Raw genomic sequence first — 19432 nt, forward strand, 5'->3', positions numbered from 1 at the left:
TCTCCTCCTAGACTCGGAGGCCATTTGAAATATGGTTGATTCTTTATTCGATAAAGAATCCTGTAAATTGGCTCCTTCCAAACTGTAGTGATAGAAAAGAAGGATTTAGGGTCTGGAGCTTGCTTTTCTTTGTATGACTCCTTCTTATTCTGCCCGTATTCCTTTCTATCTCTGTAAGTCTTGGGTTCTGGCTTCTCCACCTTTTTAGCAGGTGCCTTTGGCTGTTCAGCAATTATTCTGCCGTCCTCGCGGAGTATATCATCCTCCATTCTGGCATGTTGTTCTATCCGTTCCATCAATTTAGCCAGGGTGGCTACCGGATGTTTATTCAACGAACGGCGCAGCTCTCCCCGAACAGGTAAACCAGTTTTGAATGTTGCAATTGCGTACTCCTCACTACAACTTTCAATCTCGTTAAAAGTCTCCCAGTACTTCTTTGCATAATCCCTGATCTGTTCGTTCTCCTCCTGCTTCATGGTGGAAAGACTTTCAAAAGTCTTCGGGGCTTTTCTGCTTGTCAAGAACCGAGCAGTGAATTCCTCTGCCAACTGCCTCCATCCTCGTATGGATCGTGGGGCCAGTTTATGAAACCAGGACAAAGCCACTTTGCCAAGACTAGAGGGAAACATCTTGCACAAGATGGAATCATCCCCCTCATGCATAAACATGGCCTGTTGATAATGCTGTATGTGAGCCACGGGATCCGTATTTGTCTCGTAAAGTACGAACGCCCCGTGCTTCACTCTGCTCGGCAATCTCGCTTCTTGTAGCCTCCTTGTAAAGGGGGAGGCCGCAATATTACTCAGGGCCTTGCGTGCTGCTTCTCGTGCAGTCATTGTCCCATCCTCTTTTTCCTTCAAATTGTGGGCTGAAGCTTCGGCCCAATCAGCATCAGGTCTCTCGTACCTGTCTCGATGATGCTTTCTCGTATCCTCTTCCTCGGGGGTAGAGCTTCGATCTCTGCTTCTCCTTTTTCGTGAAGAAGTCTTTTTCTCTGGTGTTCGGCTTCTACTTCTTCTTCCCCTTTTTCGTGGAGAAGCCTTATGACGCCCTATAACAGGACTTCTACTCCCCCTTCTGCGTGAATGAGTCTGTTCATGAATCACCAGGGCCCGTCCGTCCCTTTGGGAATTCCGTCGAGAGAGTCCAGAATCCTCGGGGTGCTCTCGTACCTTCTGCAACTCTCGTATCTCGTACTCTCGTTTTCTTATTAAACGAGCATATTCCTCGATTTCTCTTCTTTTTTTATCAAGGACGTCATCATCGTTGTGTATACTCTTTGAACGAGTATCTGACTCCTCTCGTCGATGAGACTTGCTCCTTCTTGTGGAACCAGTAGCAGTTTTGTCTCCTTTTTCTTTGGAGTTTTCTCTGTCATGTCTACCAGTGGGCTTTCTCGGAGCACCTGGTGGAGATTTATCTCTTCCTCCACCCAACTGGTCCTTTGGACTAAACGGTGTGACTGGATTTTCTTCCGTCATGATTACTTTCTTCAAAAAAATCTGTTCGTTTCCCACAGACGGCGCCAATTGTAGGGGGATGAAAACAATTGATGGCTCGGTTCAACTGGATTGCAACGGCTTATTCGTGCCTCTTCACCGGAACCCTAGCTCGACGTCTGAACCCTAATCTGCAAAATAGACAGGGGGTGAGTGCACCTTTGCCTCTCGTGGCAAAGGCCCTCCGATGCCTTTGTTAGTATCACGTACTAAGAACAAAAACCCTAATTATCAGTAGGAAAGCAATAATAATGCAGTCTATTGCGTACCTCTCACCTCTAGGTTTTCCTCATATTTATAGATTCATGGATGCTTGCTGTCCAAGCATCCTTATTGCCATAGGATTCCTAACTCGTATAGGAAACCCAGGATATCAAGGAGTCTCGTTTCCTTTATCAGTTTATGGAAAAGAGTCCTTTTAGGATTCTTTTCCTTTAAGAGCCGAACATCCCATACTCGTTGGGTATCTTTCTCAGATCCTATATTCTTGGGATCTTTATCCCTATATGAGACATGACTATTCTGGAATCTTCCAGAGTATTCTCTCTGCTCCTACTCTCGATTGGAGTTCCATCTTTGTTCGGCCGTCTCATAGCCGAACAGACGGCTTGGACCAGTTACCTCACATGTAACTGGTCCTTGAGCCCGTACAACCTTCCTGGACCATTGACTTCTCATGTCACTGGTCCATATTGCCGAACACTTGTTTAGCATGATGACTGTCCTGTCTATATTCAAACTATGGTCCTACGTACCATTTATTCGGATATCGATTGCATTGTTTTCAACCCGTGATCACTCGTATCACGTGCTAGGTTTTTTACATCATCTGTTCGGCTGTATCATAACCGAACAGTCTGCTTGAAGCCATGACTTCTCATATCACTGGTCCATATCGCTGTTCACCGAACTGCCCGGCGATAAGTCCAGTCGTATTTACCTCGTGTTCCCAAACATCACGTGTTTGGTAACTAAATGTATCTGCTCGGGAATACCTCCCTACAAACATATCAAAGAAGTTGGATGCAATGGGAGATAACATTCATCAGTTGAAGAATAAGCTGCAACAAATCGATGTAGAGGAAGCTGAACTTCTTGCCCATTTGAGCCAGCTCAGAGAAGAAAGAAAATCCTTACTAGCACAAAGGGAATTGATCAATCATGAATTAGCCAACATCACTTATGATGAACAAGGGATCAAAGCTATTGTATCTATGGCCAAGGCTGATTTTCTTAAGAACAAAGAGAGATACAATGTTATCAACAACAGATTGAGCTATTTTACCAGGCTCTTCATGGAATTTAAGTCTAAAATTCAATGACTGTTTGTAAATAATAGGCATATCTGTGTTAGGCCTAGTATCACATTTGAAACTTTTGCTATTTTTGTAACTATGTTTAGCCTACTCTTTTGAGGCTTAGTTTTGTTTAAGTTGATTCGTGTCAAACCTGTCATATGAGGTTTAATCTCAGCTTATATTTAATGATCTTTTTGTCAATATGTTGAATTTAACCTCTGTTAACACGGTTAATATTTCAATATTTGAAAAAAGCCGCCTAATGACTCTTCCACTTTGTAATAATAGTGGAGATCATGGGTAATAACTACCTAGAAAACTGAATCGTCATCTTCTTTCCTTGTTTATAAATTAAACCCCACATAAATTCGGTTTCATCAATCAATCTAAACTCCGAATCAAAACCCTACTATATTCTTCTCTTCTATCATGGCAGCCAATACTCATAACCTTGAAACCATGGAAATCGACGTGAAAGCACCCACGCCTACCTTTGAAGAGGGTAACTCCTCTATCAATTGTCCACTTTCTCCCATCACAGCCATTTCTGGCTGGGATGATCCTTTACCTTCCAATCCTCCTACACTATGGGGCATCGAACCACCCACTATGTAGAGACCCGTATTTTAGGCCTATATATTTTTTTTTTATATAATTGTACGGCTTGTCGAGATAAACGGTGTGGATATATGGAATGACGTATTTATGGAAGGATATAAGGGTAAATGTGTGAGAGGTGCACGTGAGCGAGTGTGGTATGAAAAGTAGGAGATAAATTCTCCTTGGTTTCCAATAAAATTCCCAGAGGAATGCTTTCCTCTTTCTCATTTTCTATCTCTCGGCTCTCTCTCTAACTCTCACATATCCCTCTCTCGGCTCTCCTCCACTCCCACTCAAAATCAACTCAAATCAACCTCCAATCTCAAAACTCATGAAGATTGACCTCCATTCCACCCTCCGTACGTGGTCTTGAGCGTGTATTCAGTTGGGTCTAGCTCGGAGAGGAGTATTCAACTGATTTTGAGGTTCTGGAAGCTAGGGCTTACTCAAATTGCGTGGGTTTCGCTTCCCGACTTGAGGTAGGGAATTCTACCTCACTTTATATGCTATTTGAGTGTTTTTATGCCTTATTCGAGCTGGTATTGGTTGTCGTTGAGATTGGATCGAAACTTAAAATTTTCTGTCGAAATCTGTTGAAATCGTCTGTAAGTAACTCCTTCTACCGGTAGGAATTCCTTACCTACCGGTAGGTCAAGCATGTATCGAACTTCTACCGGTAGGAATTTCTTGCCTACCGGTAGGTCACGCTCGAATTTGAATGTTGACCTTTCTGTTTCCAAGTTCTACCGGTAGGACTTGCTTGCCTACCGGTAGGTTGCGTGAATTGGAGTTTCTACCGGTAGGACTTGTTCGCCTACCGGTAGGTCTAGGTTTTACCGGAATGTTAGCCTTTCTGTTTTCAAGTTCTACCGGTAGGACTTGCTTGCCTACCGGTAGGAGACTAGAGCTTTCACCTGCTTTCACCTGCTTATTTGAGCTGCTGCAGTATCTTTCAGCTGCTTTCCTATATCTTTCAACTTGCATGTCAAAGCCTCTCATCGACTCTAATGAGCTTGTTTGTGTATTCTTCCAAGTGTTTTGATGAGTATTACTCATTTCTCACTTAGAGTGGCATCCAATGGACTAGAGTGAACATGTCTAGGGATTCGATGAGTAGTGTTGCAATCCGTTCCCTCTCTCGATTCGTAAATTTCTTAGATTCGTTTAGTACATGCTTTTACGGACTCCAAGTATAGAAACTAGATGATCAGGCATCGTAAAGTCTAGTCATGGGTTAATATGTGGCGTGTGAAGGTACGGGAAATGTACTTAGAGGTACGGTGAGGACGCGTGAGGTTATGGTGTACTTAAAGGAATAGGCGTGTAATAATTAATTAGTCCGAGTCTTGATATGGATGACAGTTAGGAACGGTTTGAGATGTAGTCAACGTGGTAGATTGGTGGATTGTTTGGAATGCTTGAAGTGAAAATTGATGTGAGAAAGAATTGTTTGAAATGAGGAAATAACTCGTGTCCTCTCGACTCGTCAAGCCTTTTAATCCTTTTGACACTCTCTCTATGAGGCTCAAGTGTAGAAACTAACGGATAAAGTATGGTAGGATTATATGTACGGGCTTAGTATGCTATGTCAAATGTGAATGGCTAAATTAATGAAAAGGCATGAACATGTATATTTGTGGAGTCACGTAATGATTAATTAAAATTCAGTGGTATAACCGTTAAAGGGATGATGAAATTGATTATGAAATGATGTCGATTGTGAAAAGTGTGAAAGGTGACCCAAGTGGTCGTTATTGAGGGAAAAGACTCGGGGTGACCCTGCGCTCGAGGGAACTAGACCCGAGGTGACCCAACTGATTCATATTATTGGAGGAAAAGACTTGGGGTGACCCTGCGCTCGAGGGAACTAGACCCAAGGTGACCCCACCTGATTATTGTTATTGAGGGAAAAGACTCGGGGTGACCCTGCGCTCGAGGGAACTAGACCCGAGGTGACCCTAGTGATTATTTGATGGGAAATACCGGATTAAAGGAAAAGAAAGGTTTTGCAATTAAGGGATTTAATGAAGATCAATGTGGACACGAGAAAGATTGTACTACCATACGAAGAATAATAAGATATTTTGATTTGATTATAGACAAATGTGGAATGACGTGAGTTTAATAACATAACTAGTTAAAGAAGTAAACGGATAGTGACATTGATCTGAAGTCTAGGACTCTTAGGCGATAATTCGCAGCTTGTTGGTAGTCATTTGTGGTATAGGCGTATCTGTCAGTACTCACCCATTCTCGGTGCATGGTTCATTCAAATTACATATAGCTTGAGTTTAGAATTTTCTACTGGGCTAGTATAGCTCAACCAAATCTTTCTTTTCAGGTTCTGATGCCGGGCAATAGATTGCATGCATTGTGTGCTTGACAGTAAAAGACTTTTGGAAGCTGACATCACTGGTTATTTCGTCATCTTTGTAAAGATCTCATTTTGTTAAAGGAGGTTTTGTAAATAATTGCTATTGAATTTTCTTTTGACTAAAGTTGTAATTATCTAAACTTAAAGACTTGTTTGTAAATTAAACAGGTGGGAAACTCATTTGGGTAACGTACATGATATGTGAGGTTTCTCTTTTATTGAAATGTATTACTTAATTATGTTGAAAATCGAGGGCGTGACAACTTGGTATCAGAGCATAAGTTTAGAACACCTCGAGACCGTGGGGAGACTTTTGGTCTCATGGGTTCAAAAAAATCGATGCATCTTTTTACAAAAATCACATGTGTGCTTGCATGAAGAGTCAGTATGTCGATGTGACATTGCATATATATATCACATAGAGTGGCACAAAGTTGTTGACTTCGGTTGGAAAGGTTGGAGACCTGTAGCACATAATTAGGTGGCTAATGTTGATGATTTCATTTCTTATGCTTCCATAGTAGGATGTCTTCGAGACGTGGAGATAGGTGTGGTGAGACTGGGGATCGTGAGCACCAGGGCTGTAGTGCAAACGGGGAGAATGAAGTGGGTCAATGTACCAAGGATGAAGCGATGTTTCCTGAGATTGTTGAGTGCGGGAAAGGTGTCGAGACACTGGAAGGTGCGCAAAGTGGTGTGAATGTGGGAGAAAATAGGCATCGAGTCATTAGCACAAGATCATCTTCAGAGAGTGTTGAGAGTTCAGGAAGGAAGAAACCTAGAGTATCAGATCACATTATTCAGGACCAGCAGGGCTTTAAGCCACCTCTTTATATCGGAACTCCAAGAGCTCTTCTCAAGTGTCAGACTATGTGTTATCGATGTCGTCAGTTTGGCCATATTCGTTCTCAATGTCCATGGCGTGGGGGATCTTGTTATACTTGCGGCGAACGTGGCCACATGGCAAGGAATTGTCCTCGGGGATTGGGAGTGCATGGTGAGTCAAGCTCAATGCAGCAGGAAACACACACGTCGAAACAGCAACAGATGCAGTTCCGCCACTAAACTACCACCCCCCCCTATTCTCTAACTCTTAGAAGCGTCATTTGTTTGAGGTATCATTTATTCCTAGTTGTGCTACTCATTCTCTACAATACTTTTGATTTGGAAGCATTTCACTCATTGAGAATCCTATTCTTGTCCATGTTTGGAATAGAAAATAAGGAATCTTAGTCCACGCGTGTTGAGAAATATCGATAGATCATATTTGCCCAGATTAGAGGTTAATCATTCTATATTGAAGTGTTGCCTTCAACCTCTTTAAATTGCTTATATCGAGATTTGATTTGATTTGGACAGGGATTGGTTGTATCCATGATGATTGGTGATATCTCAAATGTGATTTTAGAAGAGTTGTTTCTTTTATTACCATCTTTCATTGGCCAAGCTGAACATTGTTAGAATTGTATCGTAATTTATTCTTCCGTAAAATTCAGTGTGTAGATGACCTGTTGTAATTCTTAGTATTTGAGTCAATTGTCATGCGATCCCTTCCTAGCTTTTCTTGGGCATATTTAAAATTCTTGTAGCGAAGAATCTTATGACACTGTTGCTATCAAATTTGACAAGTGTTTCTCGTTCCCTATTCGAGGTCTTATTTGACATCATCCTGCTTGAGATAAGTTTTCATTGGTCAGTTTAGATTTCCTTGATGCGATTATCATTTTCGTCGTTTGCTTGTAACCGTTATTCCCTATGAGTATTTAATTTGCAACATCAATCTGTTGAACCCAACCCTTAGCTGTGTACCATATGAAATACAAATTCGTTAGCACTATCAAAATTTAGACCTTGTACCCATCATTGCCTGCTTGGGCCATCATTCATTGTGGTCCCATGACTAAGAAGTCATATGATTTGAACTCATATCCTCTTTGTATCTATTTGTTTGCCCTTGCCTATTTGGTTGGTTCGAATTTCCATTGTTGGAGTCAAATCTTGTGGTGACATATCTATTGATGTCTATTCATTGACACCGTTCAATACAAATTCAATTGTGGAAATTACTTTCAGTGGTATTTTACTCTGTCGTGGTTCCTCGATTCTGGAGGCACATGATTCATCTTGTGATGCTTAGTCTCAAATTGTTGAAAGTTCTACTCATTTCTAGTATGGAAAATTTCCTATTTTGGATCAATTGGTTTGCGCGAGATCAGTCTCATTACCTGGAACTTATTCATAATATCGAAATCTTTCGTTTGAAAAAAATGTTATCCGTTGACTCCTCTGACTTGTAAAGCAATAAGAGAGTTATGACCTGTCACTTCAAATTTCGTGAGTTGGCATAAATAGGTACTTCGAGTTTGTTGCCGAACCGCCGTAAAGATTCCAAGTGCTCTCTAAATTTCAGATGCCCTATTGCTGTTCTTCAAATTCTTGATTAATGCTGCTTGAGTTTTGTAGCTTATTCGTTTCATTTGAGATGACGAATCGAATCCTTCTCGTAATATAGAATGACCCAACCTAGAGTGAAAATTTGGTGCGGCCTTTAGAAGGATTGGCTTGTGTTATGGACCCGCTAAAACAATTAATTCGATTCGCCAACGATAGTTGGAAGCTCGAGGGAGAATGACCGAAAAGAGAAAGGTAAAGATCGTCAAAGATTGCTAACTGCGGAGGGCTGACCAAAGGATTGTGTTGACCGTCGACGTCACCCAATGTTATTTGAAGAAGGGAAATCATGAATTTCGTAAAGCATAGTTGCGTTGGGGTTTGTCTCGTTCTGGCAGAAAGGAAGCGTTCACCGTAAGAAGGATAGTCTAAGTGTCGGACACTATGTGCGTGTTTTGGGATACCCAGGCGACAACCGGTGAAATCCACTTGGAAGAGGCGCTTGATCACCGCCCATTCTAGATGGAAGTCTCGGGAAGTCAAATGGATTATCTGGTTATACTTAGGAGGTAAGATCTCTATGGTGAGATAGATAATTGTGTATAGGATTTGTATAATAAAGAAAAGTTTGGAAACTGTGAACCGTTTGACGTTGCCGCCTAACTTTTTTCAAATATATGGCGCATTATGTATACGGAGATTGAGGAGGCATGAAATAAATCTATTGCATGTGTTAGAAAGGTCCGAAATTGAATTAGGAGCTCAAGTGTCCTATGATGAGAAACCGATGCGTACCTTAGACTCGCGTAGTCCGTTGTTGAAAGGTAAGCCGATGTTGTTAGTGCATGGTTACGTGGAAATGGGGGTACGAAGTTCGAAAGATATACGCGTGTTTGTTGTGGTTTGCTTGATATGAATATAGACGTAGACTTCGATGGTTATTGAATTGTTGTATAATGGATCGTGTTACAGTTGGAGTATGTTGATGTGATGCTTGGCATGATTAGGCTTGCCTTATCTAATTTCGAGGACGAAATTTTTTTTAAGGAGGGTAGGGTGTAGAGACCCGTATTTTAGGCCTATATATTTTTTTTTTATATAATTGTACGGCTTGTCGAGATAAACGGTGTGGATATATGGAATGACGTATTTATGGAAGGATATAAGGGTAAATGTGTGAGAGGTGCACGTGAGCGAGTGTGGTATGAAAAGTAGGAGATAAATTCTCCTTGGTTTCCAATAAAATTCCCAGAGGAATGCTTTCCTCTTTCTCATTTTCTATCTCTCGGCTCTCTCTCTAACTCTCACATATCCCTCTCTCGGCTCTCCTCCACTCCCACTCAAAATCAACTCAAATCAACCTCCAATCTCAAAACTCATGAAGATTGACCTCCATTCCACCCTCCGTACGTGGTCTTGAGCGTGTATTCAGTTGGGTCTAGCTCGGAGAGGAGTATTCAACTGATTTTGAGGTTCTGGAAGCTAGGGCTTACTCAAATTGCGTGGGTTTCGCTTCCCGACTTGAGGTAGGGAATTCTACCTCACTTTATATGCTATTTGAGTGTTTTTATGCCTTATTCGAGCTGGTATTGGTTGTCGTTGAGATTGGATCGAAACTTAAAATTTTCTGTCGAAATCTGTTGAAATCGTCTGTAAGTAACTCCTTCTACCGGTAGGAATTCCTTACCTACCGGTAGGTCAAGCATGTATCGAACTTCTACCGGTAGGAATTTCTTGCCTACCGGTAGGTCACGCTCGAATTTGAATGTTGACCTTTCTGTTTCCAAGTTCTACCGGTAGGACTTGCTTGCCTACCGGTAGGTTGCGTGAATTGGAGTTTCTACCGGTAGGACTTGTTCGCCTACCGGTAGGTCTAGGTTTTACCGGAATGTTAGCCTTTCTGTTTTCAAGTTCTACCGGTAGGACTTGCTTGCCTACCGGTAGGAGACTAGAGCTTTCACCTGCTTTCACCTGCTTATTTGAGCTGCTGCAGTATCTTTCAGCTGCTTTCCTATATCTTTCAACTTGCATGTCAAAGCCTCTCATCGACTCTAATGAGCTTGTTTGTGTATTCTTCCAAGTGTTTTGATGAGTATTACTCATTTCTCACTTAGAGTGGCATCCAATGGACTAGAGTGAACATGTCTAGGGATTCGATGAGTAGTGTTGCAATCCGTTCCCTCTCTCGATTCGTAAATTTCTTAGATTCGTTTAGTACATGCTTTTACGGACTCCAAGTATAGAAACTAGATGATCAGGCATCGTAAAGTCTAGTCATGGGTTAATATGTGGCGTGTGAAGGTACGGGAAATGTACTTAGAGGTACGGTGAGGACGCGTGAGGTTATGGTGTACTTAAAGGAATAGGCGTGTAATAATTAATTAGTCCGAGTCTTGATATGGATGACAGTTAGGAACGGTTTGAGATGTAGTCAACGTGGTAGATTGGTGGATTGTTTGGAATGCTTGAAGTGAAAATTGATGTGAGAAAGAATTGTTTGAAATGAGGAAATAACTCGTGTCCTCTCGACTCGTCAAGCCTTTTAATCCTTTTGACACTCTCTCTATGAGGCTCAAGTGTAGAAACTAACGGATAAAGTATGGTAGGATTATATGTACGGGCTTAGTATGCTATGTCAAATGTGAATGGCTAAATTAATGAAAAGGCATGAACATGTATATTTGTGGAGTCACGTAATGATTAATTAAAATTCAGTGGTATAACCGTTAAAGGGATGATGAAATTGATTATGAAATGATGTCGATTGTGAAAAGTGTGAAAGGTGACCCAAGTGGTCGTTATTGAGGGAAAAGACTCGGGGTGACCCTGCGCTCGAGGGAACTAGACCCGAGGTGACCCAACTGATTCATATTATTGGAGGAAAAGACTTGGGGTGACCCTGCGCTCGAGGGAACTAGACCCAAGGTGACCCCACCTGATTATTGTTATTGAGGGAAAAGACTCGGGGTGACCCTGCGCTCGAGGGAACTAGACCCGAGGTGACCCTAGTGATTATTTGATGGGAAATACCGGATTAAAGGAAAAGAAAGGTTTTGCAATTAAGGGATTTAATGAAGATCAATGTGGACACGAGAAAGATTGTACTACCATACGAAGAATAATAAGATATTTTGATTTGATTATAGACAAATGTGGAATGACGTGAGTTTAATAACATAACTAGTTAAAGAAGTAAACGGATAGTGACATTGATCTGAAGTCTAGGACTCTTAGGCGATAATTCGCAGCTTGTTGGTAGTCATTTGTGGTATAGGCGTATCTGTCAGTACTCACCCATTCTCGGTGCATGGTTCATTCAAATTACATATAGCTTGAGTTTAGAATTTTCTACTGGGCTAGTGTAGCTCAACCAAATCTTTCTTTTCAGGTTCTGATGCCGGGCAATAGATTGCATGCATTGTGTGCTTGACAGTAAAAGACTTTTGGAAGCTGACATCACTGGTTATTTCGTCATCTTTGTAAAGATCTCATTTTGTTAAAGGAGGTTTTGTAAATAATTGCTATTGAATTTTCTTTTGACTAAAGTTGTAATTATCTAAACTTAAAGACTTGTTTGTAAATTAAACAGGTGGGAAACTCATTTGGGTAACGTACATGATATGTGAGGTTTCTCTTTTATTGAAATGTATTACTTAATTATGTTGAAAATCGAGGGCGTGACACACTAAAAGGGTTGTTGTAAAATGGAGATGCCTCCTACATATCCAAACTTAAGCATTCGACGTTCATACGTCAAAGTCAGTTACCAATTTCCTTGGGTTAGGGAAGAACCAAGGGCTATGCTACTAGACTCCTTGCTCTCGATGACTTACAGACCAATGCCATTTCAACTGGCAGACGCAGGTGGAAAACCAAATTTGGAGAGCCATGAATCCCTTTTTGAAAGGGCTAAAAATCAACAAAACTATTGGAAAGAGGTAGTTTGAAAGCCTTGCTACCCTGTTGATTTTTCAAATGATCAACCAGACATTACCCCTCTTCCTAAAAACCCTGATTGGTTTCAGGAATTAGGTAAATTGAGGTATGATCCTCCACTTTCTCAGGCCCATACGAGCTATTCAATTTATGCTAATTTTGACGAAACTACAGCCAAGGAACTAATGGCTACTTTTGCCTTTTTTGGATGTTCATATCCTGGAAGAACACGTCCCATATCTTAATTTTCTGTGGGCATGTGAAACTCGATCTCCAGTTTTATGAGAGTAATCTCATAACCACCCATCTTCATGGGTTTAAATCTATTTTGCCTCTTATAAGGCTTTGGATGAAAACAAGTACCGTTGCTCATTACGACCCATTTTGGGTCGAATATGAAGTGAATCACGACGAAGTAGTCAAGCTTCATAACAAAGTAATGGAACTTGAGAATTCTACTTGGGTTCTTCCTCCGAATCCTTCAAAAAGCCTTCTCAAGAAACACCAAAGTTGGCTAAAGACCAAGACCTACAAAAGGGCTGAACTCCTAGCCAAAGCTGAGAAGAGGATTATGGCTATGAGGCCATGGGTGAACAAGAAAACGAAGATGGACACATAAGAAATTGCTAGGGACAAGGAGCATGATTTCCTGACTTGGACAAATTTCATGTTTTTATGACTTGGAGTTTCCCACACTACTTTGAAATCATCAAGATTGATGCTGAGGGCAATCCCATTGCACCTACTGAATCATAGATTTATAGGTTCAATCTATGTTCTACTTATGCTTTTAGTTTTTATTTCCTTTTGGGCAGGCAATGTAATATGTTCTTATTATGAATGAAAATAGGCCTTGATCTATAGGCTATTATGTTAATTATAACCTTACTTGACAGAGCTTCATTTGAAACTTCTAACAAAAAGAATACTGGAATGATTTATACTTTTGTCAGTTTAATAATCACTACTAGCTGTCATAACCTTCCAACTCCTTTTAGGTTAAACGTGCACAACTTTCACGGCTCATAATTAACTATTGCAGTTAATTGAAAACCCCGTACAACTCCCAACTTGCTCTATTAATTACCAATACATAATGTGATTCCAAGAACATCTTATTTAAAGTCTTTTAAATGCACTATTATCTTCATGAATCGACTGATTCCTACGGAGATGGAAAATATGCCTTTAAATATTTTCTATTGATTGTTCTTTCATGGGCGACCCTGAGAGTCGATTCCAACTGGTATGCTCCACCCCTAAGAACTCTCAACACACGAAATAGTCCCTCTCAATTTGGAGACCATTTGCCAAATCTTCCTTTCTTTTTCTTGTCTAAAGGCAGAATTGCCTTCCAAACTATCTCACTTTCTGCAAATGACTTTTCATGGACTCTTTTATTATGCACCCTTTCTAACTTTTTCTTTTGGGCTTGTATGTTATTTAAGGCATCTATTTTGGACTCTTCCAGTCCATCTAGTTCTTGATACATTGCTTCTTCAAACTCAAAATTACATAGGTCATAATGTCTAGCAACTCTATGAGAAGTGACATTGATTTCGACAGGTAAAACTGCAGCTTGACCATACACCAACTCATATGGTGTAGCCTTTGTACTATCCTTTCTTGATGTTCTATAAGCCCACAAAACTCTTGGCAATAAGTCATGCCATTCTCTGGGATTATTAGTAATCATTTTGGATAAAGTATTTTCAATAATTTTATTGGCTGATTCCACTTGTCCATTTGCTTGAGCATAATAGGGAGAAGAGTTTAAAATTTTGACTCCATATGAACTAACATAAGCCATTACCTCCTGACCATTAAACATAGATGCTTGGTCAACCGTGATTGTTTCAGGAATACCAAATCGACAGAAAATATATTCCTCCAAGAAATCAATCACTTGCTTTTGAGCCACACTTCTTAACGAAATGGCTTCTGTCAATTTTGTGAAATAATCCCTAGCCACCATTACAAATTCATGTTGTAAAGAAGAATGAGGTTTGATTTCACCAATCACGTCAATTGCCCAACCTTTAAAAGGCCAAGGTTTAACAATTGACTGTAAAGGAAAAGCTGGGACCCTTTGAATTGGCCCATGATGTTGACATTTTTGATAACCCTTTGCTTATGCAATGCAATCTTTCTTATAGTAGGCCAAAATAGCCATATCTCTTAATTAACCATTTCATTTTTTCTCCAAATTGATGTGATCCACAAGTTCCCTCATGAACTTCACCCATCGCTATCATTGTTTCAGGCTTTGTTATATATAATAATAAAACATCATCTAATGACTTTCTAAATAAATCATCACGTAAAATAATATAATTGATAGCCCTTCGCTTTATACTCCTATCTGTCTTTTCATTTGGGTTTTCCAAAAACTTCTTTATTGGAACTCTTCGATCGTCAAATAGGTTTATTTCCATAACATCTAAGTCATTTCTATCTCTTTCGACAGAAAAAGGCAAGAATCTCTTCTGCACTCTTATTAATTTTTCATTTTGCCCTTCTGGAATCCTAACCTCAGAAGCAATTTGTGCCATTTGATTGGCCTCACCATTTTCTAATCTATAAATATGTTGTAATTGCAAATCATCAAAGTATGACATAAGAATTTTAACTTTTCGTAGTTGTAATTCTAATAATGGATGATTGCACTTATATTCACCTGTTACCTGTCGAATCACCAACTGTGAGTCTCCTGTATCACTTAAATGTCTTATATTCAATTATTTTATAATTTCTAAGCCAATGATTAGAGCTTCATATTCAGCTTGGTTATTGGACAAGATTTTGTTCTCATCTAGTTGAAAAAAAAAAACTATAATAGTTCTCCTTTGGGAGACGTAAAAACTACACCTGCTCCAACTCCTCTATCAGTTTTAGAACCATCAAATGATAGTTTCAAAGGTTTTATTTCAACCATATGAATCTCAAATTCATCCTTTTCCATTAACATATTAGGATGATCTGCGAGAAAATCAGCTAATGCTTGACATTTTACTGCCTTTTGAGGCACATATTGTAAGCAATATTCTATTAATGCTAAGAGCCATTTGCCTTGTTTACCTCTTAATATAGGCCTTGTCAAAATATATTTAATAATATCAGTTTGTGCAATCACATGCACTGTTGGTGGTAACAAATAATACCTTAATTTAACTGCAGAAAAATACAATGTGAGGCATAACTTCTCAATTGGTTTATATTTTACTTCACACTCATTTAATCTTCTACTAAGATAATATATGGCTTGTTCATGACCATTTTTATTGTCTTGAGCCAAAAGACTACCATTTGACTGATGACTGACTGAAATATACAATTTCAAGGGTTTACCAGATATTGGTAGCATAAAAACAGGAGACTTAACTAATGATTGTTTTAAAAATTCAAAAGCCTTCTGATGTTCTTCATCACACCTAAATTACTTTTGAGATTTTAGCTTCAAAAGTGGTGAAAAAGCAAGAGTCTTCCTAGATAAGTTAGAAATGAATCTTCTAAGGAAATTGACTTGCCCCAAGAACTGTTGGAGTTCTTGTTTATTGGTTGGACGCATTACTTCCATTATGGCTTTAGCCTTATCCTTATTAATTTCAATTCCTTTCTTATGCACTAAAAATCCTAGGAAATTTCCAGTAGTGACTCCTAAAGAACACTTTGTTACATTCATCTTTAACTTGTATTGCCTCATCCTCAGTAAGACTTGCCTCAAATGGTCAATATGCTCATCGAATGTATGGGATTTAACCACTACATCATCAATATAGACTTCCATGAATCTTCCAATTAAGTCATGGAAAATTGTATTCATAGTCCTTCGATAAGTTGCACCTACATTTTTTAATCCAAATGCCATCACAATCCATTCGAATAATCCAATATATCCCGAGCATCTAAATGCGGTTTTGTGTGTATCTTCTTCAGCAATGAATATCTGGTTATAACCAGAGTATCCATCCATGAAAGAAAGAAATTGATGGCCTGCAGTTGCATCAACCAAATGATCTACAACAGGCATGTGATATTCATCTTTAGGTGATGTTGTATTCAGATTTCTGAAATCAATACAAGTTCAAACTTTTCCATTCTTTTTAATTACAGGAACAATGTTGGAAATCCATTCCACATATCTAACAGGCCTAATGAATTTGGCTTTAAATAATCGTTACATCTCTTCGTTTACTTATTTTTGTACTTTAGGCATCATTTGTCTTGGGGTCTGTTGGTATGGAACAAAATTCTCCTTAATAGGAATCCTATGTTCAACCAATGATCTATCCAAACCAGGCATATCAGGATAATCCCAAGCAAAACAATCTTTAAATTCAGACAAGAAGTACTTCAAACGATCCTTCATTTCATCTGGTAAGAAGCACATACATGAAGAATTTTAGGATCTTTTTATGTTCCTACATTAAAATCCTCTAAAGGATCTTTAACTTCTACTTCTAGATCGTCAAGCTTAGCAGGAGCAGCTTTAAGATCTTCCATAGCTAATTCCTTAAGAGTTAAAGGACTATCATCTACTACACAGTCTGCCCAATTACAAGAAATAGGCTCATCAGCCTCCAATTTCGTAGACACAATAAAAGAAAACAACCTCTTAAAAGTGGCTTTTAAAGTAGCCAACTCTTCATGTACATAATTCAAAACACCACTAGACATGAGAAACCTTTGATTCAGAGCCACTAGACCTTAGTATTATATTATGTCTAACAAAATCCTTACTTATCTCCTGAAAACCATTCTTAATATACTTAAGAAACTGGCTTTCAGTGAGACTTGCCCCTACTGACTTTGCCTCTGAACCTTCAATTTTGATCGGCCACAAGTCTTCATCATACACACCTACCTCCACATTGTTTGTATCTGCTTTGAACGGATGCTTATCTGCCCAGAAAATCTCCATCTCTGTGGCTTCTTTATTCTGTCCTTGCTTCAGAAATATCAATGCCTGATGTAATGAAGAAGGAACACAACCATTTATGTGAATCCAATCTCTGCCTAACAAGGCATTGTAATTGGAAGAAGAATTAATAACAAAGAAAGTAGTGTTCATTTTCCTATTTCCAATCTGCATTTGCAAAGAGATCACACCTTTAGCAGGTGAACATCCTCCTGCAAAGTTGCCAACTGTTACTTTTGTTGGAATCAAGTCTGGTTCATTTTTGTTCAGAACCCTCATCATTTTTTACGATAAGATGTTAACAATAGCCCCATTATCTCAATTAAAATCTTATTAACAGATTGACCATTGATATGTGACATAATAGATAAAGGTTTTAAATGCCTAACCAAGGCATCATCAGGAGACCTTAATACAATAACATCTTTTCCTTTTGTATCTTTTTCAACTCGTATGGATTCCCACTAAAAATCTTTCTCTCGTTTATTTATTTCAACTATAGCATCTGTTTTATCCTCAACATCTCCTTCCAGACTTGTTGGTTGATTAGGTTTTGCCTGAAAAGTTTTTTGGCAAAACTAAAATCATATTGCAAAGAAGTCTAGTAGGAGAAACTGGCCCAAATTGGATGGTATCCAATGCTTGGCCAAAGTAGTAGACTTTTGAGAGTCTACTTCATTCTTATCATCTTTGAAGTCATCCTTTATGATATCTGAACTATCGACAAATAGCAAGTCGTCATCTTCATCATCCTCCATCAACACCTGTTGAAATTCTGCTATCTTCTTTTTCAAACTCTTCTTGAATTCTGCTTTCTATTCTTTAATTGACAGAATAGAAGTTCCAGATGAACTTGGGCCTTGCCCCCCAAGTCTTTGAGCAAGGGTTGGTTTGCTTGTTTGCCCCTCAGGCTTTTCTGTCTCTTTTGCCTTCTGTTTAGGCATAGTTGGGACAATTGGTTCCCTAGTCCAAACCATAGGAGTTGATTGATTTGGTACCGTTTTGGCCTTTAGTTCTGGCCACTGTGTCGGTTCTATCATCATATGTGGATCTCTTCTTTCCCTTTCTGAAATTTTCCTTTGCGACATCCTTTTCTGAGTATTAGTAATGGGAACAAACTCCCCCATATTTGGGAATTTAGGATGTCTCACTATATCCCACATGTGATGCTCAATATTTGGTGGGATGATAATTCTCCCTTGGTAACGACCCCTAACAAAAGGATTTCTTCCTCTTGATCTCATACCCCTTGGGTAAAAACCTCTTCCTCTTTCATTTGTGAACATAGGTGGATAAATCAGACTAGTATCTAGTTTTCCTGGCAATGCTGGAAGCCCGGGATATCCCTTAAATAGAAATGGTCCATCATCTTCCCTGTACCACTTAAGTAATTCAGATGGTATAAAGATTCTAGGATCTTCACCTTCAAATATCAACTTTAGACCAACATAAATCTGTAAATCATTTCTTCCCATGGTATTGAATCTTATGGAATATTTAGCATAAGTTCCATTATACTCTTTCTCTGCAATAACTTCTTCTCCTGATTTGATTTCCTTATCACACCTCAAACAGAAATAATTTTCAAACTTCTGTCTCACATGTGACTCTTCTTCAATCTCCATGATATCCTCTTCTTCCTGAATTCTTTTTTCAACTTGGGATGCCATATGTATTGATTATCGTAAGTTGAACCGCGTTACCATTAAGAATAAGTACCCAATGCCTAGAATTGATGACTTGTTTGACCAACTTTGAGGCGCGACTTGTTTTTCTAAGATTGATTTGAGGTCCGGTTACCATCAGTTAAGAGTTCGGAGGGAAGATATCTCTAAAAGTGCTTTTTGTACTCGTTATGGCCGCTACGAATTTGTTGTTATGCCCTTTGAATTGACGAACGCACCGGCAACTTTCATGGACTTAATGAACCCGTATCTTCCGTGCTTATCTTGATCATTTTTTGGTCATTTTTGTTGACGACATCCTTATCTACTCACCTTCGGAGGAGGAACACCAAACTCACCTTTCTATCATTCTAGAACTCTTGAGAGAGCACCGTTTCTATGCTAAGCTTAGCAAGTGCGAATTTTGGTTGTCTGAAGTAAAATTTTTGGGTCACGTTGTGTCGAAAGATGGGGTATCCGTTGATTCGGAAAAGATAGAGTCCGTAATGAATTGGCAGCTACTGAAGAGTGTATTCGAAATTCATAGTTTCTTGGGCTTGGCTGGGTATTATCATCATTTCGTACTTGATTTCTCTCGCTTAGTGGCTCCGATGACTAGATTGACTAGTACGGGGACTCATTTTGTTTGGATTGACGTGTGTGAGACGGCCTTTAAGGAACTGAAGAAAAGGTTGACTATCGCGCTGGTTTTGATCATGCCTGAACAGGGAGTTGGTTACTCCGTGTATTGT

The sequence above is a fragment of the Rhododendron vialii genome, chromosome 7a, assembly GCF_030253575.1.
Source record: "Rhododendron vialii isolate Sample 1 chromosome 7a, ASM3025357v1".
NCBI classification, from domain to species: domain Eukaryota; kingdom Viridiplantae; phylum Streptophyta; class Magnoliopsida; order Ericales; family Ericaceae; genus Rhododendron; species Rhododendron vialii.